Below are 7454 nucleotides of genomic sequence, written 5' to 3'. Positions count from 1 at the left end.
ATATATATATATATATATATAATACAGTAATATGTATTGCCCATAAAGTTTGTACTGGTTGTTGTATTGGCACAATCCCTTTGAAAAGTCTTTTTCAGTCTCAGCCAGAGGCTGGAAATATTTATTTCCTCAGGCTTTTGCTGGGGAGACAAAACTATAAAGTATCTGGTATATGATTATGTTTTAAAAAGTACTGTTTTGTAACAGATATGAAGAATAGGGAGTTAACAGTGGCAGGGATCTACTCACATTACACTCGCGTGGGCCCTCGGCTGCCATATGAATCCATTTGCTGCCCTGAGGCAACAAGCTTCATCTGCGCCGGGAGTTTGAACGCCTGGAGAAATGAGCGCCCATGGTCTTTGATCTAAGTCTCTCGCGCGTGATTGTATCTTTGCAATCCAAAGCACTTAGGCACGCTCGGTAATTTCCACTACAGCCACAGCACCACAGTGCATCAGCCCCTGTTAGTAATTGTACCTTCCAAGCTGCACAAATTACATAACGGATGCCCTTTTAATCTAAACATCAAATTACAGCTGCGATCAGTAATAATACTATCATAGATTAAAACAAACTAGTTAATAAATGACAGAAGCTTCTCCAATAGAGAGAGCTCTCCAGAAAATTACAGTGTTCCTTGTCATCCTAAAAATTTAATGCTGAACTCATAATATGAAGTCTGGTCTCAGTAAATCTAAAGTTCAGTGTGCGTATGTTTGCCAGAAAAAGAAAGTGATTTACAAGTGTATATAATATATATCACTTTTATTTATACGCCACCTTTATTTTTTTTTATAGCACTTTATGCAATATAATTTCACAGCATTAAACAGGAAAGTAACATAATCAATTATGCAAACTTTAAATATGGGGCAAATCCAAAATTTTGCTGTAAAGCAGCTGTAGCAAGACAATTCTGTCATTATTCAGCTTAATTCAGTTCAAGTTTAGTTCTCATCCAATAGTGTCAGTGGTGTCAGTTCAATGATATTACTGTGTTGGGAAAAGTTACTTTTAAAAGAAATGCATTACAATATTGCGTTACTCCCTAAAAAGTAACTAATTACGTTACTTAGTTACTTTTTATGGAAAGTAATGTGTTACGTTACTTTTGATTTACTTTTTTTAAAATCTGGGCAGGGCTTGCTTGTTTGTTTTAATATAAAAAAAAGTTCCACTTTTACAAATGTAAAAGCCCTTTCACAACAAAAGTGAAATGAATACACCTCAGGCTGAAGGAAATGTAAATTCATTTCTGAGCACATGACAATGTTAATATATTTGGTCTTGGCGGAATAGATCTGCTACCCCGCTGCTGCTGCGGCACAGCAAGTACCGAGACTTGTTACTGCCAATACATCCACGACATGCTGCTGTGAGCATGTAAGAAATATTGCTGCTGCAAATATAACATAAATGAAATAACCACCATATAGCATACATGAATCACCTTGTATCAGATCTATACAGGTGGAGCTGGGGAAGGTGGAGGGTTTCTGAAGCAAGCTGCGACTGCTACGGCAAGCACTAGTCATATATTTGAATATTAAGCAGTAAGCTCATTGGCTACCAATACAAGAGAGTACCAATCAGCTGTGCATGTGATAATGATGTCATTAGGTCAGATTGAATTAGACCTTTCGGACTGCGCCGTCTAGAGTTTGTCAAAACTCTGTATTTGTCTTATTTAACATATTTAATTATTGCAGGTTTGTATAATATTCTGAGTTTGCATTCGACTGTTTTTATTCATTTTGAGGAATGTTTTTGTGCAGGTCAGATGAGTAAATACATGTTCATATTTAGTCTAGAACTACAGTAAGCATCATGTTCCCACAGCACGCACAACACCTCTGCACTTACTCCCGATTTATCTCAACATGGCAACACGAGAGCTGTCAGCCAAGACATTGGAAACAAAGTAACTGGTGTTACTTATTTGAAAAAGTAACTCAGATATTTCCTTCTAAATTAAAAAAAAGTAATGTGTTACTTTACTAGTTACTTAAAAATGTAATCTGATTACGTAACTTGCATTACTTATAAATGCTTTACCCCCAACACTGTTACTGACACATTAAGTCTTTTGACCCCAAATAAGCAAGCCAAAGGCAATAGTGGCAAGGAACCCAAACTCAGAAAGGTGACAGAAATGTAGAAGAAAAAAAAAAAACACTGGAAGAAACCAGTCGTTTCAAGAGTTTGGAAACAAAGTAACTGGTGTTACTTATTTGAAAAAGTAACTCAGATATTTCCTTCTAAATTAAAAAAAAGTAATGTGTTACTTTACTAGTTACTTAAAAATGTAATCTGATTACGTAACTTGCATTACTTATAAATGCTTTACCCCCAACACTGTTACTGACACATTAAGTCTTTTGACCCCAAATAAGCAAGCCAAAGGCAATAGTGGCAAGGAACCCAAACTCAGAAAGGTGACAGAAATGTAGAAGAAAAAAAAAAACACTGGAAGAAACCAGTCGTTTCAAGAGTGCTGCTAATTAATACTGGGACATTTCACTGTTTGTGGACAAGAGCATGTGATTGGTGCAAAGTGGATACAGACTTTGTCTGCAGCGGGGAGCATGTTTTATATTGCCCGTATGAATGACGGAAAACACGGCAAATTTGCATGACAAATATGAATCTGATGTGAAAGCTTTTTGGAGTTCCTGATCACATGGATTCCTATTGAAATTACTGTGATCACACTTTTAGAGTTTTCACTCATAGAGAATGTGTAGAGTATGGACCCCAGGAAGACTAGCAATGCCTTAGGGCATAGCTAATGGGGATCCAACTAAATAAACAAATAAACAAATAGAGTATGTTGAAAGTCAGACCATATATACATGTTCTCACTTAATGAACACTCAGAGCAGGAAAAACCTGGAGAGGAGCTTGAGGAAAACCTGGACTGGAGCTCACACTGAGTGATGAGAAGGGAAATCATACACTATTCCAGACCGATTTTTCAGTGTACATTGCTTGTCAATATTCAATTTTATAAGTTTGACTTCTTTTGTAACTATCTCCGTTGGCGGAGGAGAAATATACAACCTAACTGGCTAATTTATGTTTGAAAAGTAAACTACTTGATGTGAAATGATCAAGGGGAAATCAAAACCATATTGCCGTGTTGATATTCAGTAGCCTACAACAGCACTCATACTTACAGTATGTGATATTGCTTAATCACATCCACTATATAGCTGTAACCCAAAACAACCACAAACACAGCTATTATAAACGTATTGAAGCTGGTTAAAGGGTGATAGAGTGAATGCGGCAATCTATTGGTTGTAGGCATAGTAAATTTCATTCAGTGCAGTCCAATGGCAACGAGAGACAGAGAGAGAGAGAGAGAGAGAGAGAGAGAGAGAGAGAGAGAGAGAGAGACCTCATACAGCCTCAGTCTCTCTCCCTTTAATCTCATTTTTCCAGTCAGTGCTGCCTCTTTGTATGGAGACAATCAGATTCTCTACAATTTACTGTTCACCGCAGTAATTTCAATGAATTACCTTAATCTATGTGGGTCATTTACATCAGATATGTTGCCGCGTCTCAGTTGAATAGTCCCCGGTGTGCCACATCTCTTTCGGACGGCAGCATCACGATGGATTTTAACAGGGGCAGAACGGAGTTAGATTTTTTCCCTTGTGTGGCATATACATTTTGACCGTACCTCAAGAAGTCGCGGCGGCAGGACAGAAGCCGTACAATGCAGATACCGCAAAGGTAAGCCACAAGAACAGCCCTGGAAGTGAACGTATCTCTTATATTGTGCTTATACAGAGTTGAACTGTTTGCCAGACGCCGCGTACACGCTTATTTCCAGCTGGTTCCCAGGATTTTTCCCCCTCTCTCTCTTTCTCGCTCTCTGAAAGCTTCATCCATCCGGACGAACGATGCAACGATTTTGCTTTGAGTGTTTAATTCGCGCCGGCTACTCGCGCTGATTTGCATGAAAAAGACTGACGCTACAAACTGTTTCAGTAGTTTTTGGGCAATACAATTTGCGTAGACATTTTTTCCTCATCGAAATTATTATTATGCTCAATAAAACCCTTATTCTCCTGTCCATCATTAGTGTCTGAAATCTACATTTAAAGATGAACCGCAAGTACACTGCATGAAAGAGTCTTTCATATGAGTCATAGTAATATGTACGCACTTAGACACTCAGCAGATGAGGGGAAATGTTTTTTTTAGCAGTGGCAGAAGTATTTCGGTATATCTACGTACCTGTGGCTAACCAAACCTCTGTACAATGAGATACTATGTTGATTGATGTATGATGTTTTCCTCATCGTAATAGCGGTTCACATCCACATGCGTGTTAATCACTCACTCGGCTTAAATATGTGGTGGCGATACATCTTCAGAGTCCAGGGCCAGGGGGTTGAAAGAAATGCGAGGTTATTATTTAAAACGTATTGTGTTTGCGATAAAATACAATATCAGTCTGTGATGGGAAACTTAGAAGGTGCGCTGTGACTGAAGAAGCTATAGCTGTAACATGGCGTGTTTTGTTACTTAACTTTCGCCTGGCTTTGCTATGGTTACAGACGAACCACATTCTCCTCAAAAGATGCGGTGAGTCCAGACTTTCATCACAGGGACCACTGTTTCAACCCAAGCTGTCCCGCTTATACAGCGATGAACCACAAGGTGGTACTGTGGACATCTCCTGCATACGTGCGTGTTTTTTGGGAAGGAGTGAGGAGGGGAAATTGGGCCCGCCTCTCGAACATTCGCGCTGTACAGCATTTTAGCCTTCACTTTGTCAGAATGCGCGGCAACTGCATGACATTATGTCGGTTTAAGTGGCGAAATATGCTTCATAATTGACGTAAATTGAAAAGTGAGAACAAGTTCAGTGTCTCTATGTAAATCCCTAAAGACAGTCATTAGCTGTACTTTCAAAGTAGGAACTGAATTAGAAAAACTGACCGATAAATGATGTTTGTTTTTTAGGTAGGCTAAGTTGTACAATAGGCTTCATACATACATACTTCATCCACGATGTTGGCATCGTTCTTTGACCAATATATTCTTTGACCTGTAACTTTCCAACAATAAAATGAAAGTAATTTAATTGTGTGCTGTGACTTAGGTTGGCCTACAATGTAGGCTACTTGGGCAACTTTATTGGTATCTGTGAGACATATATTTAAAAAAATAGTGCTGTTTCTGCCATTTTTTTAGCTCCTGTAGTAGGCCTATTTTGGATAGTAGACGTAATCTTGTACATCATCTTGGTATTGTTCACCTACTGTTTCATGAATATTTGTAATATCTAAATAATTTGATGCACTGCTTGTTGCATATTATATAATACAAAACATGCATATTCTGACACAAAGGTGTGTTCAAACTTGGAAACAAATTGTCAATTTTGTAAAACTTTAATACAAGTGTCATCACGTGGTGTAGACAGGGCTAAGCCTAGTCTGATTATGTGGCTGAAAATATTTTGTTGGATAGACAATAGGAAATACCTTTTGTGTAGTGAAAATGCAAACATACTTGTAATCATCACAGTTGTTTTTAATAAGCCACAAATAATTATAGTAAGTGGTGATGACGCTACTTTTGAGTTTGTAATCACAAAAATGTGATATATATATTGTAGTTAAAAATAGGCATGGTGCTTTCACAAGCAACATTAATTCTGGTCTTGGTCGCTGAGGTTTAGAGGTCCAGTTCAGTATTCATTTCTCTTCCATTCTCTCTCACTAGCTCATAGGATAAGTGGTTGGATGTTAGTGTCACCTTTGAATAAATTTGCACTCTCTCTCTTTGCTTTCTGGGGTTCCTGTCCACACTCAGTCAACTGACAGAGAGATAGGAGAGAATACAGCTTGAGAAAACAAATTCCAGCTGACTTGCCAGCCCAGACACCATGTTGAATAAGTCATAGCAGGTGCATTTCGCGGCACGTTTATCCGAAGTTCACCCAAAGGTCACAGCGGTTTCTATGCTTTATTCCATGGTCTTTTGTCTATCGCTTGGACCGAATCAATACTGTATCCTTTGCGTCACGAGTCACACTTTGAACTGTGCAATTGTTAGAGCCTCCTTCAAGCAAATCATTTATTATAATTAAAATTCAGAGAGAGACCCGGCACCTTCATTGAGATTCGCGTGAGTTATCTTCGGTGATCACACAGGCAGTGAATGCTATTTTCTCTCCTTTTATTCTCTTTGGTCTCATTTCTCTCCTTTTTATTTGTCATACTCACTCATGTATCAAGGGTGCATTTAAGTGAAGTGTGCAGAACATTTAGAATAGAAATTCAACCCAATCACCTTTATCTAAATATAACTGACAGAAACACACATTATCACTTCCTAAACTATTTTACGCATTTAATACTAGAAAACAGCATGTTTTGTTTTATTTATTTATTTATTCATTCATTCATTCATTCGTTTGTTTATTTATTTATTTATTTATTTATTTAATAAGAAGTATTTATTTACTTACTTTCCCCAGACAATCAATGGGAAGTCAGTGGGGTCCATTGTTGTTTTGTCTCATTGTGTGGACAAAAAAAAAACATTTTTCTGAAAAGCGTTCATACAGATTTTGGACAATATGAGGGTGAATGAATTACAAAATTTTTCATTTTGGGTGAAGTATCTCTTTGGGCTGGTAGCCAGTATGGACAACTTTATTCTTTGTTCTTCTTTGTTGTAATATGGTATTTTGGCAGAAAGTGCCTCCATATACTGAGCCTCTTAAATGTAAGCATTGCATGAGGATGTAGCAATATTGGCGTAAAGTTATTGAATTAACCCCTCTTGGCTGGTCTAGCTGGACATCAGATGAGAGTGCATGCAAACTGATGGATGCTACATAGCTTTTTGTCTGCGTTGGAAATTAAATTGCCGGCCAGACATGCAGGCCCATCTGCTTCGGAGTACAAAATATGTACGTGAACGATTTTCTGAAATGCCCATCTCAATGTCGTGATATATAATGATAAACGGCAAAGAGAGAACTAATGAAAGCTTAGGACTTGAAAATCAGTAGGCCTTCCCTCTTAGACCAACAAAGGCCTGTTGATGGATAATGCTGTCTTAAGTGTTATTTGTTTACAGAGTCTATTAAAATGTGTTTTATTTTTAGAGAACAAGTTTTCTCACTTTTTTTGTATCTCTTTATAATGAAGCCATTGCTGTGTGCGCTAGGCCTGTCACGATAACAACTTTTTGTTGTGCGATATATTGCCCCAGAAATAATTGCGATAAGTGATATTATTGTCATTTTAAAGACCATTTTATGCCACTGAATATATAATCATAATGTAACAGCATAATAATGCAAGAAGGCCTACACTCTTCCAAATGACAACCATTTTTAATTTTTAAGAATATTTAGATCATGGAAATTAAAGGGATAGTTCACCCAAGAATGAAAATTTGATGTTTATCTGCTTACCCCC

The 7454-nt window shown here is 37.7% G+C and overlaps 1 protein-coding gene across 1 annotated transcript in view; it reads left to right on the top strand.

The window, feature by feature from the left end:
• Window positions 1-3412: 3412 nt before the first annotated feature.
• The window catches only part of LOC107708671 (neuroligin-4, X-linked-like), a 109279-nt gene continuing 105237 nt past the window's right edge, over window positions 3413-7454 (top strand). Inside the window, exon 1 of the mRNA XM_016512965.1 lies at window positions 3413-3741. The gene's annotated coding sequence lies outside the window, so the exon portion shown is untranslated. The remainder of the gene's footprint in view (window positions 3742-7454) is intronic.

This window comes from Sinocyclocheilus rhinocerous, unplaced genomic scaffold (assembly GCF_001515625.1).
Source record: "Sinocyclocheilus rhinocerous isolate Xijiao unplaced genomic scaffold, SAMN03320098_v1.1 scaffold236, whole genome shotgun sequence".
Taxonomy (NCBI): Eukaryota; Metazoa; Chordata; class Actinopteri; order Cypriniformes; family Cyprinidae; genus Sinocyclocheilus; species Sinocyclocheilus rhinocerous.
Note: the sequence above shows the minus strand (reverse complement) of the source record. Positions and strands in the feature narration are given on the sequence as shown.